This window comes from Mustela nigripes, chromosome 1, assembly GCF_022355385.1.
Source record: "Mustela nigripes isolate SB6536 chromosome 1, MUSNIG.SB6536, whole genome shotgun sequence".
Taxonomy (NCBI): domain Eukaryota; kingdom Metazoa; phylum Chordata; class Mammalia; order Carnivora; family Mustelidae; genus Mustela; species Mustela nigripes.
In genome coordinates, this window is record NC_081557.1 from 196,585,218 (window position 1) to 196,608,236 (window position 23,019).

Sequence of the window (23,019 nt, forward strand, 5' to 3'; positions counted from 1 at the left end):
CCCAACTCCCCTCTGACTACCATCAGTTTGTTCTCTAACGTTAAGAATCTGTTTCTTGGTTTTCATATATTTTTATCCCCTTTATGACCATTTGTTTTTCTTAAATTCCACATATGAATGAAATTGTATGGTATTTGCATTTCTCTGATTTACTTCACTTAGCATAATACTCTTTAGTTCTATCCATATTATGGCAAATGGCAAGATGTCACTCTTTTTGATGGCTGAGTAATATTCTAATATAGATTCTGAGTAATATTCTAATATACATAATATATATATTATATGTATATGTAATATCAACTCTTCTTTATCCATCAATCAGCTGGTGAATATTTGGGCTCTTTCTACAATTGGGTATTGTTGATAATTCTGCTATAAACATGGGGGCGCATGTATCCTTTCAAATCATTATTTGTATATCTTTTGGGTAAATAACCTAGTAGTGCAATTGCTGGATTATAAGGTAGCTCTACTTTTAAATTTGTTAAAAATATTTGTTTATTTATTTATTTATTTGAGAGAGAGTGTGAGAGTGAGAGATAGCATGAGGTGGGGGAGAGATACTGGGAGAAGAAGAAGCAGACACTCCACTGAGCAGGAAGACTGATGCAGGGCTCAATCCCAGGACCCTGAGATTGTGACCTGAGACAAAGTCAGATGCTTAACAGATTGAGCCACCCAGGCACCCCTATTTTTAACTTTTTGAGGAGCCACCATACTCTTTTCCAGAGTGGCTTCCCCAGTTTACTTTCCTACCAACAAGGTAAAAATATTTTGCTTTCTCCATATTCTCTCTAATGCCTGTTGTTTCCTGTGCTGTTAATTTTAGCCATTCTGACTGTTATAAGGTGATAGCTCTTTGTAGCTTTGATTTTTATTTCCCTGATGATGTGTGATATTGAACATTTTTTCATGTGTCTCTTGGCTAGCTATATGTTTTCTTTGGAAAAAAATGTTTATTCTTGTCTTCTGCCCATTTTTTTAGTTAGTTTTTTTTTTTTTTTTAGGTGTTGAGTTTTGTAAGTTCTTTTTATATATTTTAGATACTAACCCTTTATCAGATATATCATTTGTAAATACTTTCTCCCATTCTGTAGGTTGACTTTATTTTGCTGATTGTTTCCTTCACTGTGTAGAAGCTTTTTATTTTGATGAAGTCCCAATAGTTTATTTTGTTCTTGTTTCCCTTGACTTAAAGGACATCTCATCAGAAGTGCTACAACCAATGTCAAAGAGGTTACTGCCTATATTCCTCTCTAGGATTTTAAATGTTTTATTTATTTATTTATTTATTTTCATTAACATAAAATGTATTATTTGTTTCAGGGGTACAGGTCTGTGAATTATCAGTCTTACACAATTCACAGCACTCACCATAGCACATACCCTCCCCAATATCCATCACCCAGCCACCCTATCCTCCCCCACACTCCGAGCCTTTAATTTATTTCCTGAAATTAAGAGTCTCTTACATCTTTCATCCATTTAGAATTTATTTTTCTGTTTGGTGTAAGAGAGTGGTCCAGTATCATTCTTTTGCACATTGCTGTCCAGTTTTCTAAACACCATTTGTTGAAGAGACTGTCTTTTCCAATGGATATTCTTTCCTGCTTTGCTGAAGATTAAGTGACCATATAGTTGTGGGCCCATTTCTGGGTTTTCTGTGCTGGTCCATTGATCTATCTGTCTGTTTTTGTGCCAGTACCATACTTCCTTGATCACAACAGATTTGTATAATAACTTGAAGTTTGAAACTGTGATGCCACTAGCTTTGCCTTTCTTTTTCAAGATTGCTTTGGCTATTCAGGGTCTTTTGTGGTTCCATAAATTCTAGGACTGTTTGTTCTACCTCTGTGAAAAAATGTTGGTGGTATTTTGATAAGGATTGCATTAAATGTATAGCTTGCTTTGGATAATATAGACATTTTAACAATATTTGTTCTATCCCATGAGCATGGAATGTGGACCCATGCCTTTGAGTCATCTTCAATTTCCTTCAACAGTGTTTTACCATTTTCAGAGTACAGATCCTTCACGTCTTTGGTTAGGTTTATTCCAAGGTGTCTTATAGTTTTTGGTTCAATTGTAAGTGAGATTGATTTCTCTTTCTGCTGCTTCATTATGGTGAGTCCTAGCCACAGCAATCAGACATCACAAAAAATAAAAGTCATCCAAATCAACAAGGAAGAAATCAAACTTTTACTATTTGCAGATGACATGATACTTTAAATAGAAAGCCCAAAGACTCTACCCAAAAATTGGTAGAACTAATACACAAATTAAAAATTTTTATAACACAAGGGTGCCTGGGTGGCTCAGTGGGTTAAAGCCTCTGTCTTCAGCTCAGGTCGTGATCCCAGGGTTCTGGGATCGAGCCGCACATCAGGCTCTCTGCTCAGCAGGGAGCCTGCTTCCTCCTCCTCTCTCTCTCTGCCTGCCTCTATGCCTACTTGTAAACTCTGTCAAATAAATAAATAAAATATTAAAAAAAATTATAACACAAAATTATTACTGGTTTTATACATAATTTAGTTTTCTAACCTACTGTTTAAAAATTGTAATGGAATAATTTTGTTTTCTATCACTCTCTATTTCTCAGAACTCAGTTGCAAAATTTATAGGGGTGCTACTTATTGAAAGTGCTTAGTAACTCAATATGTCTTACAGATTAAAAAAAAAGTAAATTCCTCTTCCTCTTTTCCTCTCTATTTTGAGCAGCTCCTTTTCCTGGGATTCCATATGATTGCCTCTTTAACATGGCAACCACAAAGCTTGAATTTATTTCATTCATTAAAAGAAAATACTACGCATGTATTTCCTAAGATGAATTATCATGGATAAACATTTGTTAGTTCCCACCCACCATATGTGTGCCAAACATTTTAGGTGCTTTTTAGTAAAGGACTAAACAGGTAATTGGGACCAGAAGTAAACACAAAGATAAAAAAATGAATGAATCAATAAGGGAGAAAACATGGAATTAGTGTTCATTCAATCAATAAACATGTATTTAGGTGCTATAATAAATAAGACCTGGATGACATGATAAGGGCCAACAGATATATATAGCCAGTTTTAACTGGAACAAAATTCTTCCTGTGCCACATATTTCAACTTTGAAAAGCAATCTTCTTGAACTTAATTTTAATCAATAATAAAGTTATGAAGCAGGAAAAAAACTCTTAAGCCACAGGAAATTTAGATTTTCCTTAATAATATATGTAACATACTGACGCATATTAATGAATGTAATATATTAAAAATATATATGTTGATTTTCTAGTTCTCTCCAATCTTTCTTAAGGTCTGTTTGGAAAGACTGACATATAAAGAGATAATGGATATAGAAAGATGGGTATAGAATAGCAATTATGGAATAGGAAAAAAGTACTCTAAGTACATACTGTTCAATAAAATATGTTAAGAAGCATAAAGTGGTTATGTGCAGTGCCAAGAGATTAGTTGTTGGATCTGGGTTAGCTAAGGAAATTTGCTGAATTACAATATTTTGCCTTAATTTAATTTTCTGTGTGTGTACTTGTGTATGTGTGTGTATGTGCATATGTGTGTTTGAATGTGAATATGAGAAGAAGATATACAGTGGGGTGCCTACCTGGCTCAGTTGGTTAAGCACCTGACTCAGTTTTGGCTCACATCCTGATCCTGTGACTGTGGGATCGAGCCCTATTTCGGGCTCTGTGCTCAGTGTAGTGTCTGCTTCAGATTCTCTTTCCTTCTCCCTCCTGCTTGCTCACTCTTTCTCAAATGAATAAATGAATATTTTTTTTTAAAAAGAAGATATAGATTAGTGAGTAGAACATATGTTTTTAAAACGTGGGACCATGCAATAATGTGGGTAAAAAACTGAGTATGTTAAAAAAGGCTACTGATATGGAAGTTACAGAACTCTGGGATTAACTGAAGTGATAGGCAATAGACTACAATCTGAATACAGATACTTATTACATTCATATGAAACTTAAAGTTCATATATCTAAATTTGGATCATGTTTTATTTATCATAGGCAAAACTAATATTATAGGGTTGAGTGAATAAAGAAGATAAGAGTAGAAATACAATAATTCTATGTATTTTAATTTAAAGAACTTAACTAATATGACTTAGTTAAGTATGTGTGCTAAATAGCAATAATAAATATGAGAATATCTTCAGTTTAAACTGTGTAAATTTGCATAACTGCATACAGAGAATGTAGTTGCATTATTCAATTTCTCTTAAAATAATACACATTGGTAATCTTATTTAAATATTTGTGACTCAAAACATACACACATAGAACACACATACACACATGCACACAAGAGTATATATGTAAGATCATTGTAAAAAGCAATTGTCATCTATATATGTCATTTCAAAATATGATCAGAAATGGAAGTACTGATTGATGTAAGTAAGACAAACTTGAAAAGCCTAGTCTTGAAATTAAACCTGCTTATTTAAATGTAGCATATCCAAGAACACAGAAAAATCACATAAGGCACAGAGATTCCAGAACTCCAAGAAAGTTTATCAACAGGAACCATCAATTGGTATATTCAGGTTGTACTTCTGGGGAATAACTCCTCTATTCTAGTATATAGATAATGTGTGGCTCTGGGAAACTGTTGACATGACAACTTTCAGAAATCCAGGGAGTCAAATCTAGATGGTGATCAGCCAAATTTAAGGATATAGTATTTTGCTTAGGAGGGAGAAATTTAGGGAAAAAAATAAGCCATCCTTGGCTAAGAGGTCATAAGAAAGTCAAAGGTGTATATACAATAAAAGGACTGAACCATAGCAATTTCTCATTGCATTGTTTGTGCCCCTATGTATTATGTATTACAAGTTCTGCAAGTATAGACTATAGACAGGTCTCTATCTGGTCAAATTTCCTTAGAAGCACTTAGGATTTGCATAAAAGTTTTTGGTACTTGTTTTTCATTCCTCTGTATTATAATTTGTATCCTGTGGTAGCAAACTGAATTCTCTCAGATGTACTATGTTAACCATTTTTATGTGTAAATATTTCTTTATCCTTTCATTTAAAAGTTTTTCAAATGATGCTATTTTTTGTATTTGTTTCTCCGAAGATTATCTCATTCCACAAGAATAATAATGATGGAGTTATCTGTTTCTGTCCATGATGGATTAACAAAGGGGAGTCTCCCACCTGAAACAATCAGAAAACGAGCAAAATATTGAAACAATGTCTTGCAAAGATATTGGCAATCAGGCAATAAAGGATATTAATCTCTGAGAGATGCAAAACAAATTAGGTGATCCCTACAATTAGCTCTGTGTATTCCCTTGAGAGAGCTTCAAGTCTGCTACATACAGAAGACAAACCAAGAGGGGTGCCTGGGTGGCTCAGTGGGTTAAGCCGCTGCCTTCGGCTCAGGTCATGATCTCAGGGTCCTGAGATCGAGTCCCGCATCGGGCTCTCTGCTCAGCAGGGAGCCTGCTTCCCTCTCTCTCTCTCTCTGCCTGCCTCTCCATCTACTTGTGATTTCTCTCTGTCAAATAAATAAATAAAATCTTTAAACAAACAAAAAAAAAAGAAGACAAACCAAGAAAAGGCTGACCAACTTCATGGGTTGAGATGGAGCAGAGAATCTTTAGAGAACAAGGAGGCCAGAGTTTGTGGGACAAAGAATGAGAAGAGATCTCTATAGAGGGAGAACTACAAGGATCCACAGAGCTTCTGTAATATTCAGCTGCACATTCACTACAGAGAATAAACCTTCAGCCAAAGAAAGGACCTCACAAAAAGGTTAGAGGTGACAGTGCTTGGCACACATACACCACACTGGCAATGGTTCTTATTCCACTATCAAATTAGGAGACCTCAGAATTCATGAAACAACGTGCAGAGAACACAGACCATATTGCCTTAATTGTTGGGGAAATAATTAGTTCATGACACAGCACTATTCTAAATGTGCTCAACCATTCCTAAAAGTAAGACACAAAGAATCAAACCTTTTTTGTTTTTTAAGATTTTATTTATTTATTTATTTGACACAGAGAGAGAGAGAGAGAGAGAGAGAGATCACAAGAAGGCAGAGAGGCAGACAGAAGAAGGGGAAGCAGGCTCCCTACTGAGCAGAGAGCCTGATGCAGGGCTCCATCCCAGGACCTTGAGACCATGGCCTGAACCAAAATCAGAGGCTTAACCTACTGAACCACCCACATGCCCCCAAACTCTATTTTTTTAAGATTTTATTTAGTCATTAAAGAGAGAGAAGTAAGAGAGCACACACAATGGGAGAAACAGGCCCCCCGCAAAGCAAGGAGTGATCCCAGGACCCTAGGATCATGACCTGAGGCAAAGGCAGACACTTAGCTGACTGAGTCACCCAGGCACCCCAAGGATCAAACTTTTATCTATAACTTAAATGTGTCTCGGAATGAAAGCTCAAGAATATTTATACAGGTACAAAAATATCCAGCATATAAAAAGCTAAATTCCTCAATGCCTGCCATTCTGTCAAAGCAAAAAGTTAGCAAAAAAAAAAAAAAAAAGAAAGAAGATCATAAGAAAATAAGAAGAAAAATTAAATAATAAATACCAAGAACAGACACATAGGTAGACATCATAGAGAAAGTGAGTCAGCCTGGATCTTTAGCACATTCCTCTCACCCAGAGAGCACCATGGGCAGGATTTTTCTGAATTCTGCCAGATCTTCCCTGTGGCCTCCTAAGGAGTACTTGGAGAAAAAGCCTGGAAGAGGATCCAAAATTAGCATGTCTGCGATACTTGATGACTTTACACTCTTACCCTGGGTCATATTCAGATTTTAGGAGTTCACTAAAAATTTCTAGTTTATTCTTTTTACTAGCTTAAATAATAATCTCTAGCTTGTCGGCAAGCAAATGTGAGGATCTTGTTTCTCACTGTAGGGCCCTCTCTCTCTAGATTTAGGTTTAGTCATGATGCTGATCAGGTAAAACCATTTAAGTCATCATGGGAAGCACAGTGTTTCTTGGTACTGATCAGTGAGAGCAATTTCTCCTGTGGATTTTAATTAGCATACTGAGTTTTAAAATGATCTATTACCTAGCCTGTATTTTGACTCTGATCCACTAAAAGCATGATTATTTCTGCAATGCCAATTTCAAACTTTAGAAGTTTTGTGTTAGTCATCCAGGAATCTACAAATTAATTAATCCATTTTAATTTTAACCTCTCTCCCAGATTAATAATAGTTCATTGTATGGATTATTAGGATAAATAATTGGTTGTTACTTTTTTTTTAGATTTTATTTATTTATTTGACAGACAGAGATCACAAGTAGGCAAAGTGGCAGGCAGAGAGAGAGGGGGAAGCAGGCTCCCTGCTGAGCAGAGAGCCTGATGTGGGGTTCGATCCCAGGACCCTGAAATCATGACCTGAGCCGAAGGCAGAGGCTTTAACCCACTGAACCACCCAGGTGTCCCTGGTTGTTTCTTTTAAACAGTAGGATTGATATTAGTTGAAATTTACTTATTTTTCTTTTCCAGATATGTTTCACTGATATCAGTTGGCATAGGATTCCCCTATCACTCCATTTCGAGGAACTAATTATGACACTAGAGGAAAATACCTATTTTTTTTATATTTATACCTATTTTTATATTTTATGTTTACTCCCATGTAAAGAAGTGTTTGCAAAATAAGTGGAAGTGGTGTTAGTATTAATTTAACACCAAACAAGTTCCTTTATTTTTCAATGCAAAGCTATTTGATCCAACTTCTTCAAGGAACTACTTAATTGAGGAAAAGAGTGGGTAGAGAGGTGGAAGTTAAATATAAAACCAAAGGTTATTTCTAATTCATACTTTATTTACACATAATGTTGTTTTATAAAAGGTATTCTATTTTAATTATAAGTTAATTAGTAGTCTTGACTTTAGCACTTACTAAATGCATTTAACAATGAACAATCCACTTCACAGTTCAGAGTCTGAATTACCTATTATATAGAATAATGACAATAATTCCCACTTCAAGAGTCATTGTGAAACTTGAGATACAGAGTGGAAATACCTTCTAGCTTACAATGTTCTTTGTAAATATAAGGCATAGTTTTTATGTATTTTTATTGTTTTCTCCCTGTTGGGGACTCTGTTCGATATACTAATTTGAATACCTCAATAGATTTATTTATGTATGTATTTATGTATTTATTTATTTATTATTTTTAAAGAATTTGTTTATTTGTCAGAGAGAGAGTGAGAAGCAACATATAAACAGGGGGAGTGGCAGTCAGAGGAGGAAGCAGACTCCCCACTGAGCAAGGATCCCAAAGTAGATGGAATCCCGGGACCCTGGGATCATGACCTGAGCTGAAGGCAGGGGATTAACTGACTGAGCCACCCAGGTGTCCCTCAATAAATTTATTTTAATCCCTCATGCACTAAAGTCCATCTATATCCCAACCCACATTACTTTCAAGTAATACAAGTAAAACTTCATTCAGAATTGCTTTGGTGTCTACAACCATACCACACTGAATGTGCCCGATCTCATCAGAATAGCTTTGGTATGACTGGAAATGTTTCTTGATACATATGACACAGACTATCAGTAAGAGTTCAAAATAAAAGAGCTTGGGTAAGCATCAAGCTTTTTAATTAAAAGAATTGACAAAGAGGAAAAACATTATATAACTGACAGAATTCATAGCAAAAATCAGAGAAACTTATTCCTAATTCTCGCTCTATGATTATCACACTGAATTATGTAGTTAGGCATGTAATTTAGTTTCTTTATCTTTCCAGTAAATATTAGTGTATCTAATAATTTTTGAAAGAATATAATATTAAATTATATATATATATATATATATATATATACACACACACACATATGGATGTTAAAATGGCATGCAAAATAAGGTTTTTCCTTATTTTGTTTTGTTTTGACCTAAGAATATCTTTAAGAGAAAAATTTCTATATTTTTAAAACCTCTTTAATGACACATGGTTGACATATGAAAAGCTGTACATATTTAATGTATAACTTGAAAAATTTGGAGATAAGCATATACTGATGAAACCATCACCACAATCTATCTCATAAACATACCCATTACCTCCAAAATTTTCCTTCTACCTTCTTCATTTTTTTTTGGCACTATGGTATGTAATAAACCTCTAGGACTTATTTTGTGTAACTGAAACTTTATACCCTTTCTTTAGTATACCATTGTCTGCCCTGCCCGAAGATCTTGTTAATCACCATTCTACTTTCTGCTTCTATGAGTTTGATGATTTTAGGTTCTTCATATAAGTGGTATCATGTAGCATTTGTACTTCAGTGTCTGACTTGTTTCACTTACCATAATGTCCTCTAGGTTCATCTGTGTTGTTGTAAGTTGTAGGATTTCCTTCCTCTCCCCTTTTTTTAATGCTGGATAATATTCAATTGTATGTATATACCAAAATTTCTTTATCCATCCATTAGTCAACAGAGATTTAGGTTGCACCCATGTATTGGCTATTGTGAATAATGCTGTGATAAACATGGGAGTGCAGATTCTAATTTCATTTCCTTTGGATTTATATGTAGAAAAGAAACTGCTAGACCATATGATACTCTTGTTTTTTAATTTTTTGAGGAACCTTCACACTGTTTTCCATAGAGATTGCATCAATTTACATTCCCCTCAACAGTGTACAAGGATTGCCTTTTCTCTACATCCTTTCCAACACTTTTTTGTTGTTGTTGTTCATAATATCATCCTAACAGGTGTAGAATTTGGGTACAATTAGTTTATTAGTAGGTGATCTCAGGAGACAACAAAGGGAGAAGGAGGAGTGAAAATGGATGGAAGGCAGCCAGTTAAAAGCTGTAGGAAATCTGAGATGAATTCTATTGCAGAAATTTCAAAGCCAGTGTGGTATACATATCTCATCATAATACCACTTAAAAGGCCAAAGATCTGGGGTGTTTTTGTTCTGTTTACCCTCAACTGAGGGTATCTCCCAAAAAGGTTATTAAATTCCTGATACTTCTGTCTTGCTGTGCACAGCAGGTCTAAGGGGACATAAGGGCAAAGCAGGTCTAAGGGGACATAGAGATGCAGGTACTGGCATTTGAAGAAGTAGGAAGAGTGAGGGGTTGAAGGTGGAACATTGTCTGCTCACATCTACTCATACACCACATTATAACCACTCCAACTTGAACATGTTTCTTTTTTTTAAGAGTTTATTTACTTGACAGAGAGAGACAGTAAGAGAGGGACAAGCAGGGGGACAAGCAGGGGGAGTGGGAGAGGAAGAAAGAACAGGGAGCCAGACACAGGCTCGATCCCAGGGTCCTGGGATCATGACCTGAACCAAAGGCAGACACTTAATGACTGCGCCATCCAGGCACCCCCTTGCAAATGTTTCTTAAAGGTAGTAAACAGTCACAATATTTGAAGAAACGATTTACAGGAGAGAGTATGTGTGTGTGTTAATAAGCTATACTCCTGCTGAGGCAGTTAATCCTGAGAAAATTATTAATATTCATCATTTTTCTCTTCTGCAAAATGTTCTTGATGCTCTTCACTCCTGACTGGATTATTTGCTGATTTGTATTGCTAGACATGGAAAGTAGTCCAAATCTATATTCCCAAAGAGATCTTTAACCCCGGCTCTCATGCTGTTTTCTAGGCATTGTTTGGTAAAACTGCCCAGTCACAGTTATGATCACTGAAATAATAAATGGCTTCAGAATAAATTTATCAAATCCCAAACAAATTTTCTGCCCCCAACAAGTAGTAACAACTGCTATCTCATGACAATCAGAATTAAATTGTCACATTATAGTGGTTCCTTTCTTTGACTGCTGGTCTACCGGAATGAAGAATACAAGTGATCAGGTATCAGTCTTAGCTTTTGTTTAGTGAAATCTTTATTCCATTAGTAGGATTATTCTTCCACAGAAACTTGGACCTCCAGTCCAGCAGAAACTAAAACTGTGAAAATAGGAAGCTGAAATTCCCCAAGTCAGTGCTTCCCCCATCCCCTGAGACACATGCATTCTACCTAATGCAACACAATACCATATAATGACCATTGACTCAGAAAGTCTTGAAATCTTCCAGAGACTCATCCTCAAACTAAAGTCTAAGATTTGCATTAGTTTGGTGGCTTTTGGGTGATATGTTATTACACGGTAGACCTGGGAACATCAATCTCATGAGCTCATTTATCAGAAAGTGGACCCAGATTACATCAATAAGCTAGCCAGGTTATATTATTCTCACAGCAATGGGAAAAACACGAGTAGAAACACATGAGGCTTTTTTAGGCCTAGACTTAACACCACACTACCATTTTTGCCTCATGCAACTAACCAAAGTGAAAAGTCAAAGAGTGGGGAGATAAAATCCCTTACAATAAAGGCAATGATAAGTATGTGAATTCAAGGAGAGATGAAGACTTTGGGGCAATCTTTCATTTTACCATAGTAATTAATGATTTTTTAAAATTAGTGTATTTCATATATTTTTATAGTCCAAAGAAAGAATAACGCATGGACACCCTCATATGCTTTGTTTTGCATATCTTTTCTCAATATTTTTCCTGAGATACATATAAATTTAAATGTCTTACATTATCAATAATACTTCATAAATGATTGTAGTTAGTTAGAATCTTTCACTCATTTATAATTAGTTAAGGACATGGGGGGAATGCAAAATATAGAAATACATTGCCAGGCTCAAGATACATAACATATTTGTAAAAGAAAAATCTAAAATTCTTAAAAGCAATAAAAAATTAGTATAGATTAAAAGTATCCAAATGTTGACAAATGGTAAAAGGATAAGAAAATTCAAGTGGAAAGTCATTATCTAAGAATTTCATTTTAGAAAAATGCATTTTTTGAAATACAAATGAGAATTGAATCAGGGGAAAGAGTCAAATTTTAAATAGTGAGAAACAGTTGATGTTCAAATAGAAACAAGATTAGTTCATCTAAATTGAATGTCTTATTTTCAAGCTAAATTAGATTGAGTTTAGTTAAGTATGGTTCTACCATACTTAACTACCAGCCTAAGATGAATAAAAATAGAGCTATTTAAACATTTTAATATGCACTCATAAAAATGCACACTTTTTAATTTTTGCATCTTGATTTTGGAATTCCCCATATTTTTCTAAGTGTTTACAGTGGTAGGTGCTACACAAGATTTGGTGACTAATCAAGTATTTACTTAAAATCAATAGCAGTTGAATCTTCACAACTAATGGCAAATGAATAAAGACCATAACTACAAAATATAGAGGAGGTGGTAAAACAAATTTGAGAAATACAAAGATAAGTAGAAATAGGAATAAAATAGCAACTACTAAACGCATTAAAATTCTAATAAACTAAAGGAGTCTTTTAGTCTAAAATCTCATTATAAGAGACATAAGTCAAAACAAAAGAATATGAATCTTTTAAATATTATGCATTTATTGTTGCTCATAGGAAAAGAACAAAATATCTTTTAATAATGATAAGATATTCAAAAAGAAAATTAAAAAATTAAAATTTCATTCAAACTTATCTATGTCATAGTGTTCTTAACAATATAATATTACATGTTAACAACTGATTTGGAAAACTTACGCATAATTTTAAAACACTAACATTTTCCTATATGTTATCTGGAAAATGATGGAGAATGAATTTGCCTTATAGATATAGAATAAATATGACTTTTACTGACATAAATAGGACCCAAATATTTCTATTACTATCTCATCTTTCTTTCAAAAAAGGATAAATGCATTTAATAAATCTTCTCTGACAATGTCCCAAAATACAAGAAGTTTCTGAGAAATGACAATTATATTCTGATAATCCCTCCAAAATGGAACAGATTATGTAATCCTCAAATGAATAAAATGTAAGTTTTATCATAAATATACAGAATAGGGACACCTGTGTGGTTCTGTCAGTTAAGCATCTGCCTTTGGCCTGGGTCATGATCCCAGTGTCTTGGGATCAAGCCCCACATTGGGGTCCCCACTTGGCAGGGGAGTCTACTTTTCCCATTCACTCTCCCTATGCCCCTGTTTCTGTGCACTCTCTCTCTCTCACTCTCTCAAATAAATAAATAAAATCTTTAAAAAAATACATGCATAGTAAAGACACTGTCTAGGGTGATTATAAAAAAAAAACTATAAAACATTAAGTACGTTTTGGTAGTTTACTTTAATGTGAAATCCAGAAAATAGATAATTATTTTGTTGGTAATCACCTTACAAGACATATATGAGGGCAATTTTAATTACTGAATGTCATATTGTTATGCTATTTGATGACATATTATCAAATAAACACTGTTATTTTCAATAGAGATCATCCATCATTATTACACTTAGCTCTGATCAATATATTTATTTTTTTATAACTTAGGTGTTAATTTACATTATTCCCAATTTTCCCTAGGTAATCATTTAAAACAATAGTCAAAACCTAAAAGGATGATTAATTTTTAAACTATTTGAACAGCAACCATAATTTAGAACAAATGAGTTGTGGTAGCAATTCTTGCCTCAAGAGACTAGGCTCCAAAGTGACCCCATATGCCATCAAAAAAATCACATGAAGATGTGAGCTCAGAATAGGTTGCTCTTAACCTTGAATGTGAGAACAATTTTGCATATCCATAATTGTCAATATGACACCCTTCAGGATACACTGGTTTCTCTGGGCAAAGAGCCAATCAACCTTATGTTCAGTTATATGTGAGCCAGCTGGATATCTGACAGGTGCATTGTGGTGGTTAACTGCCCTCATCTACACTCTTTAACTCTCCAGTGACTTTGCTGTTCTGAGTTGCTTCCTAGGGGAACAGGTCATGAAAGAGATGACTAAGGCATAACATGTGTACCTTCTGGTGATAGTGGCAGTACTAAAGCCCAAAGATTTTAAAAAAAAAAAAAGTATGACAATTCTGTTAGCCCCTGTATATGTTCACTTCTGGGAGAAGACCATGTTAGCCCCTGTATATGCTTACTTTGGGGAGAAGACCATTCTCTGATTATCCCTTTAAATAAATGTATCTAAGAGTTAGCCTAAAATATGCCACTTTAGAGAATAGTGCCGACATGGACTTCAGGCTGGATCAAGGCTACCTAGTAGGATGTAGGACCAATTCCTAAAAGTTTCCTTAAATTTTTAGGTCTCCTGAAACCAGATAAACTAGTAAGTTGCCCATATAATGTCAAGCACTGTCACTGATCCCAGAGAGTATTTATTGGAAGAAAGATGCCCAAATGATTAGATTAACCCTTTTCAAAAATAATTATTATTGTCAAAAATTATGCCTATTGAAACTCTAAAGGTGATAGACTTACTTAATGTGATTCCAGGAAGTGATCTGATGTGTATTTTATCTAATAGGAGGATTCATCTTCTACTCTAGATCCATGAAAATAGTATAGGAAATACACATTCATATATTGCTGGTAGAAATACATAGTTATACAATATCTGTAAAAAGGAATTTGATAATATCTAGAAAAAATGCTTATTGATTTGTCCCTTTAAACATAAATCTCTCCTTTAGAAATCTTTCCCAAAGATATGAAAACTGAAATGGCATGTGCACAAGGCTATTTATTGTTGTTCTATTTGTCAAAGCAAAAAAGCACTAGAAATAATAAAAATGTTCATCTGCAGGAGACTAGGTGAAGAAACTATGGAACATCGATGGAATGGAGACTATCAATCACTAAAAAGAATGAGGAAAATCTTTATTCATGACTATAGATTAATCCCCAAAAGTATTTTAAAGGTATAAAACAATGTGATTATTGCATTATCTTTCATTTATGAATGGGTTAAGATATACATGTAAAAGGAGATAAATCTATTCATTTGTACATTTGTATAATAGATGTCTGTATTTTACAAGTGGAAATAGAAACAAAAAACTAATGAAAATTATTATTGAAAGAGTAGAAGTAAAGAGACTTAAGGGAAAAGAAATTGAAGGTACAGTCCTCTGAATGTATCTTGTTTTACAGATTACACTTTAGAGACTTCTAGTTGTTTTAAATCATTATAAAAAATTAAATCTAAATTAATTTTAAAAACCTCAAGTAGAAAATAAAATGAAATTATAAACCAATTTGATGGCTTAACTATACAATAATTGTTTTTTATGACCTTAAGACAGTAATGTAATTTTGCACATCTTTAGTGGGCTATATCAAAATTAAAAAGGACTGAAAAGAAATATCAAATGGTATTTGATATTGATATTCATAGAAATAATATTGTTATTGTTACTTTTAAGATTTACATGTAGATAGATATGTACTTTTAGGTAGGTACAGAGAGACCTAGATGATAAATCAAAAGCAAGTGTTATATTGTCTATAGGAAATAAGATGTTGAGTAACAATGAAGAGATAAAAAAAGAAAGGAAAAAATTTGATAAAAACTCAGTACTGTTAATTTTAATTACAACTAGAATATTAACTCTTGTTATGTATTTTCTCTTCCACATTATAATATATATTTATTTTCTGGCTACTAAACTAAAAAGGGCCAGAAGCAGTAGTCAAACAAAATATAAAGAACCTGGACTATGGTCTCTAAATAAGAGTTCTTAGTAAAGTCAACACTTCTTGAAGAAAGATTACATTCCACTCTCTGATAAGAACAGCACAACATAATCCCAGAATTATTTTCATAGCCAAAAGCAACACGAAGAAACTATTAAAGACAACTAGAGTCTTTGGAAGTCATGGGAGTCAAAGTAAAGGAGCTTCTACCTGTTGAAAAAAGTCTAGCTAAATGTTAAGAACTACAATGATTGCTATGAACATTCCAAACATGTTAAAAAAATGAGCTTATAATAATTTTTAAAATCTCTTTGATTACCTCTGGAAATTTCTAGGGCAACAATTCATTTTTCTGGAAACTAATATATAACAGGGAAAAGTGAACCAGTTATCTTTCCTTTGGTGTACAAATATATTTAAGGGTAACAAAATAATTCATGAGTAATTTTTTGGGGGAGAATTACAGCTAATATATCCAGAAAAAATGATAGCATTGAAGCAACACAAATTTGCATCCCCTAATGGAGAAATGAGTGTTGGCAATGATCTTGAATGGCTACTAACACATTAAGTGAAAGCTAACAAAGAATTTTATAACAGAAAGATCACAAAATGAGAGATGGCCAGATATCTTGAGATTCATAAGAAATTCTTGATAAAAAATAAAAATAAAAATTAAGCTTGATTAAACCATTTGTTTTAACCACTTTATATGAAACAAAAAATAGATGGGGCACCGGGTTGGCTCGGTGGGTTAAGCCTCTGCCTTCCACTCAGGTCATGATCTCAGGGTCCTGGGATTGAGCCCCGCGTAGGGCTCTCTGCTCAGTGGGGAGCCTGCTTCCCCCCCTTCTTTCTGCCTGCCTTTCTGCCTACTTATGATCTCTCTTTCTCTCTCTCTGTCAAATAAATAAAATATTTAAAAAATAGATATGTTAAATGATATAGGGATGCAATTAGCTAAACTCCAAGTGTGGAAAATTATATAGAAGAAATGAAACAAAATAAAGGGCAGGACAAAAAAGGAAAGGATGTTATAGATTAGAAGAGACTAAGATATATAAAATAAATGAAACATGTGGGGATTTTTGGCTCTTGGTATGAAAAAAAAAAAAAAACACTTACAGAAAAACACAGTTATGGGGTGCCTAAGTGGCTCAGTCAGTTAAGCATCTGGCTTTGGCTCAGGTTACAATCCCAGAGTTCCCAGAATGAACCATGCATTGGAGAGACTGTTTCTCCTTGTCCCTCTGCTGCTCGCTCTATTTGTGTTTTCTCTGTCAGATAAAAAAAAATAAAATGTAACAAAACTACAGTTATGGGACAAAGGAATACTTGTGAACATGAAAGGATATTAGGTGATATTAAAGAAGTGTTCCCCTTTTTAGATATTATAATGGGATCAGGTTATATAATTTTTTAAAAAGTGGGTGTTTCTTAGAAATACATGCTTACTTAAGGGTAAAATTTTTTGCCATGTTTCCTTTAAAATAACCCACCTGAGTGAGGGAAAGTTGAGCATAATCCACAACCACCCATTTCCACATCCTGCTGAATGTGGAGGGAGTCAGAAAGACTCAGGCACTTTAGAGAACTTGTGAACAAAGTGATCAGGTTGGAAAAGCTGAAGTTATTTCGCATTAAAAGTTATCACAATTTTTAGACTATATCATTTTTCTGATATTCAAATAATTTATGGTCATATAAAGAAGCAAAAGTTTCTTTGAAATCAGTTGATGATTTACTTTTTATATAAAGATAGGGATTTGATCAAGGACATAAGCAAAGATTAAGAACTTTCTCTGACTAAATAATAAGACCAAGAAGTAAGGAAAAGTATAACTCACACAGCATGGAATGAGATGATATGAAAAATTCACAGACTAAAATAAAATAAAATAAAAATGGATCATATGAGAGAATGTTGCCTTAATTATAGGAGTTATAAATCTTTATCTGCTCTTTAGTAAAGAAAACATGGACAGTGAAATCATCTTGAATTCTTCTCTGTGTATTTTTTTATATTTTCATATGCCTTACATTTTGTTACACATGCCATATAAGGCACTTGTTATTTTCACTAACGAATTTGAGTGCTGTTGTTAAGAGCAAGTTTATTATCATCTTCATAACAATTTTTGAAAGAACACTGATGTACTGTTATCTCAGTGCATCCGTGTAAATGCTTTCTGCTCTGTGGTGGAAGAAGCTGCAGTGTGAGGTGCTGTGTCTCTCAACCATTCTTACATGTGAGAGCAATGACACTGTATTTCACAGTGCAGCGCTAGCCAACATATTTGCTATACTTTCATCATAAAGTACTTCGATTCTTTCAAAAGTATATACTTAAAAAGCTTCTTCAGAAAAATATTTAGGGGTTAAGTTTATTTTTTTTTAACAAAATCTAACAGAGGTTCATGTTGAAGCAGACCTCAGTCTTGAAAATCTAATTAATTCTAAAACATTGTCACAGTGCATAAACAGAGTAAGGACCAAAAGATCAAAGTCTTAATTTTGCTTTCCCACCCTCTGACCCTCACAAACACTAAGACTTTACAAGAGGTAATTTCAAAGTTAAAAAGGGGTTTCCCATGCTAAGGTTAAGAACAAACTCTGGAAAGAGTTCAATTATCATGCAGAGAAAAAAAAAAAAAGAAAAGGATTTTATTATTTTTTGTTCATTTATGCTAAATTTTCCCTTTAGAAAAAAATAAGCACATCAAGGTATAGGTATAAATAGGTATAGGTATAGGTATAAATAGGTATAAATAGATATAGGTATAAATAGGTATAAATAGATATAAATAGATATAGGTATAAATAGGTATAAATAGATATAGGTACATCAAGAAATGACTTTCGATTCAATTGGACTAACCATAGGACACACTGATACTGATTTTCTCCCTAACAATTTGTAGACACAATTTTAAAAATATTTTAAGAATTTGAAAGACAGTTTGTAGAGACAAATTTTTGGCCAGCTTGTAAATTTAGTAAATTTGGAAATAAGCCATTTAGAGAACTTCTAATTTTTTATACTGATTTTTAAAGATTCTTCTTAGAGTAGTTTTAGGTTCATAACAAAATTGAAAGGAAAATGCAGAGAACAGGGTAGTGTAGCTGCTTTAACTAATTTGCTGAATTTTATTTTCATTCACTTGACCCAGAGCCCAGGTGTATTCTTTGACAAAAAGAAACCCCTGCAACAGGGTCTGCTATGATTTCCTCATGGCTACGCTTCTGAGATTTTACACAGTGTGGGTACTTAAAACAGTTAATACCTTAATAAGTGAATGATTAATATAACAAAGAAAAAGTATTTAATTGACCCACTTTTTGTGAAAATCAATGTAATTACTACAGCAAAGGTGACAAGAAAGCTTCAAATCTAATCCCAGATGTGAGAAGATGAAGCAACTATAGCAGCCTAAAGAAATACTGGCAGAAACATGTTAAATCTTTCTTTATTTTTCCTTAGAGTAATCATTGTGGGTTGGTTAAGTACCATCTTAATTGTAAAATTTATCTTTGACATGTTATTAATCAGAATTCTGAGGAAAATAAAGAGAAAAAATTTTACATGTGACAGCTCCTCAACATTTGAACATATCAGTTATGTTTGTCCCACAGAATTTTATAAGCTAAATATACCAAGTCCCCTGAAGTATTTCTTGTTACATTTTCACTTGACTTCATATACTTGTTATTCTCTATTTTTCTAAATATATGACTCTCCCACTTAGTTATATAATTTCAAATATGACCGACCAGCATGTTTGGAACACCATGGCTCTGTTTAGCTGTGTTTCTTTTAATGAATCCTCTTGTTTATTTGTTTTTCTATAGTCCCTCTCCAATCCCTTAATACCCATAGTAATTTACCCTGATTTCATGACCAACTTGTTTGTACAAATTATTTCACAGGAGTTGTTTTAAAAAATGCAGCACTCTGCATTTGTGTAAAATGTTTTAACAAAATTTATCAATTCACATTTATTCCTTAAAAAGTTATTTATTAAAAACTGACTCAATACTTGTTATATTGTCATTAGTATATTAGGCACTAAAAAGAAACAAACAGGTGAACATTCTTGTCTTATTACCAATTATTTCTTAGCAGATGAAGCATAGAAAAAAATTTTAAATTAAAAACATAGGAGGGCACCTGGGTGGCTCAGTGGGTTAAGCCGCTGCCTTCGGCTCAGGTCATGATCTCAGGGTGGTGGGATTGAGTCCCGCATCCGGCTTTCTGCTCAGCGGGGAGCCTGCTTCCCTCTCTCTCTGCCTCTCTGTCTACTTGTGATTTCTCTCTGTCAAATAAATAAATTAAATCTTAAAAAAAAAAAAAAAAAAAACATAGGAGCTCCTGGGTGACTCAATCAGTTAAGCCTCTGACTCTTGATTTCAGCTCACTTCATGATTTCAAAGTCCTGATCTCGAGATTGAGCCCAGAATCAGGCTTTGTGCAGAGCATGGTGCCTGCTTATGATTTTCTTTCTCTCTCTCTCATTCTCCCTCTCCCCCTCCTTCTCCTCCCTCTCTAAAAAAATTATGAAAAGTGATAAATCACAAATGTTGATAAACAAGCAAACAATGTTCTGAGAGAAATATCAATAGTAGGCTCTCAATTTAATTATGCTGCTTAGGGAAGACTTAGAAAGAGACAATGTTTTGTGTAGAATATAAACAAGATTTTTGAGGTTGTGGCAGAATAAAGTTGTCCACAAATTCATTGACACTTTTCATATCAGGAAGTGAAGTTTATGTTTCTTTGTCTTGAATCTGGGAGACTCCGACTGACTTGACCAATGAAATGTATTTAAGTTGAATCTGCCAGTTTTGGGACACTAACTTTAAAAGACTACTTTCCAAGGCACCTGGGTGGCTCAGTGGATTAAAGCCTCTGCCTTTGGCTCAGGTCATGATCCCATAGTCCTGGGATGGAGCCCAGACTGGGCTCTCTGCTCAGCAGGGAGCTTGCTTCCCCCTCTCTCTCTGCCTGCCTCTCTGACTACTTGTGATCTCTGTCTGTCAAATAAATAAACAACAACAACAACAACAACAAAGCAGGGCAGGGGAAAGACTGCTTTCCACTACTGATCTCTGAATGCTTTTGGAGAACCTACTACCTATGTCCAAGCAGCTTGCTGGTGGCTGGTGGAGAAGCCCTGAAATTATATAAAGAGGAAATATGCAACAGCATATTTTGGACCATACTGGTCCTTTCCTCATTAAGGTAGCATATTTATAAATGAAATGTATTGAAGGCTCTACACTAGATGAGCCACTAACTATACATCATTGAGCAATTTCATTCCACACAAAGTGGAGCAGAAGGACTGTCCAGCTGAGTACTGCTTACATTTCTGATCTACAAAATTGTGACATTTAATAAATGATTATTGTTTTAAGCCATTAAGTGTTGGGGTATTTTGTTACGCAGTAATAGATAACTAGACTAAAAGTGGAGGATGGAACGTTCACCAAAAAGGAAATAATATATAACCAAATCCCAATCTGAGAAACATCGTGGTGGTTTGAGAAGCTCATCGACCACCAGGAGGGCTATAGCTTACTTAAGGGGAAGGGCTGTTAGGTAAGGCAGAAGAGACAGGAGTTGGATTACTTAGGGCCTAAGGTTCAGGGAAAATTTATTGGAATTTATTTGAAGTGCTATGGAAAAAAAAAATGGAATGTTTATGCATATGGAAGAGACTTCTAATTTTTAGATACAGACTAAATTGGAGAAAAACAAAAGGGATCATATGAAGATATTTAGGGTGCTGTTGTAGTGGTCTGGTAAATAAAAAAATAAAAATACCATGGATATAATAATGGCAGAAAAAATTGAGGAAAATATTTGCATTTGAGATATATTTTTGAAATTGAATCAACACGACTTGCTTTCAAACAGAATGGATCTAGGGAATGGTAGGAAGAAATCAGAGATTATATTGAATAGAGTCCTTTATTAATGCTAATTAATAGATTTCATTTATTAAGGGTTAAATAAGGGAGGAGTCAAGATGGCGGAGAAGTAGCAGGCTGAGACTATTTCAGCTAGCAGGAGATCAGCTAGATAGCTTATCTAAAGATTGCAAACACCTGCAAATCCATTGGCAGATAGAAGAGAAGAAGAACAGAAATTCTGGAAACAGAAAAACAACCACTTTCTGAAAGGTAGGACTGGCGGAGACCTGAATCCAAAGGGATGGGAAGGTAGACCCCGGAGGGAGGGGCCGGCTCCCAGCAAGCAGCGGAGCAACGGAGCACAAAATCAGGACTTTTAAAAGTCTGTTCCGCTGAGGGACATCACTCCAGAGGCTAAACCGGGGAGAAGCCCATGCGGAGTCAGCGGCCTCAGGTCCCGCAGGGTCACAGAAGGATCGGGGGTGTCTGAGTGTCACAGAGCGTGCAGGTATTGGAACGGGAAAACCGGCTAAAGAGACAGAGCCGACGGTAAGCTCACAGCTCGGTGTTGCCTTGAACCAGCCACAGGCTTGGTGAGCTCAGAGCGCGGCCAGAGGTCAGGCAGAGAGGAGTAACTGGGCGCTGTTCTCTGAGGGCGCACTGAGGAATGGGGCCCCGGGCTCTCGGCTCCTCCAGGCCGGAGACCAGGAGGCCGCCATTTGTATTCCCGTCCTCCAGAACTCTACAGAAAGCGCTCAGGGAACAAAAACTCCTGAAAGCAAACCTGAGCGGATTACTCAGCCCCACCCCTGGTAAGGGTGGTGCAATTCCGCCTGGGGCAAAGACACTTGAGAATCACTACAACAGGTGCCTCCCCCAGAAGATCAACAAGAAATCCAGTCAAGACCAAGTTCACCTACCAAGGAGTGCGGTTTCAATACCAAGGAGAGCAGCAGAATTCAAGAGGAGGAAAAGGCAAAGCACGGAACTCATGGCTTTCTGCCTGTGATTTTTTTTAGTCTTCAAGTTAATTTAATTTTTTTCTTTTCCATTTTTTTTTTCTCGCCTTCTGGTAAAAATTTTTTTAAACTTTTACCCTTTTCTTTTTTAACGTTTTTTAACTATTTTATCTAATATATATATATATTTTTTCTTTTTTATGTTTTTATTTATTCGTTTTCTTTTTTTTAAATTCTTTTCTTCCTTTTTTTCTTTTTTTTTCTTTCTTCCTTTTTGAACCTCTTTTTATCCCCTTTCCCCCCCCCCACGATTTGGGATCTCTTCTAATTTGGTTAAAGCATATTTTCCTGGGGTTGTTGCCACCCTTTAAGTATTTTACTTGCTCCTTCATAACTCTTATCTGGACAAAATGACAAGACGGAAAAATTCACCACAAAAAAAAAAGAACAAGAGGCAGTACTGAAGGCTAGGGACCTAATCAATACAGACATTGGTAATATGTCAGATCTAGAGTTCAGAATGACAATTCTCAAGGTTCTAGCCAGGCTTGAAAAAGGCATGGAAGATATTAGAGAAACTATCTTGGGAGATATA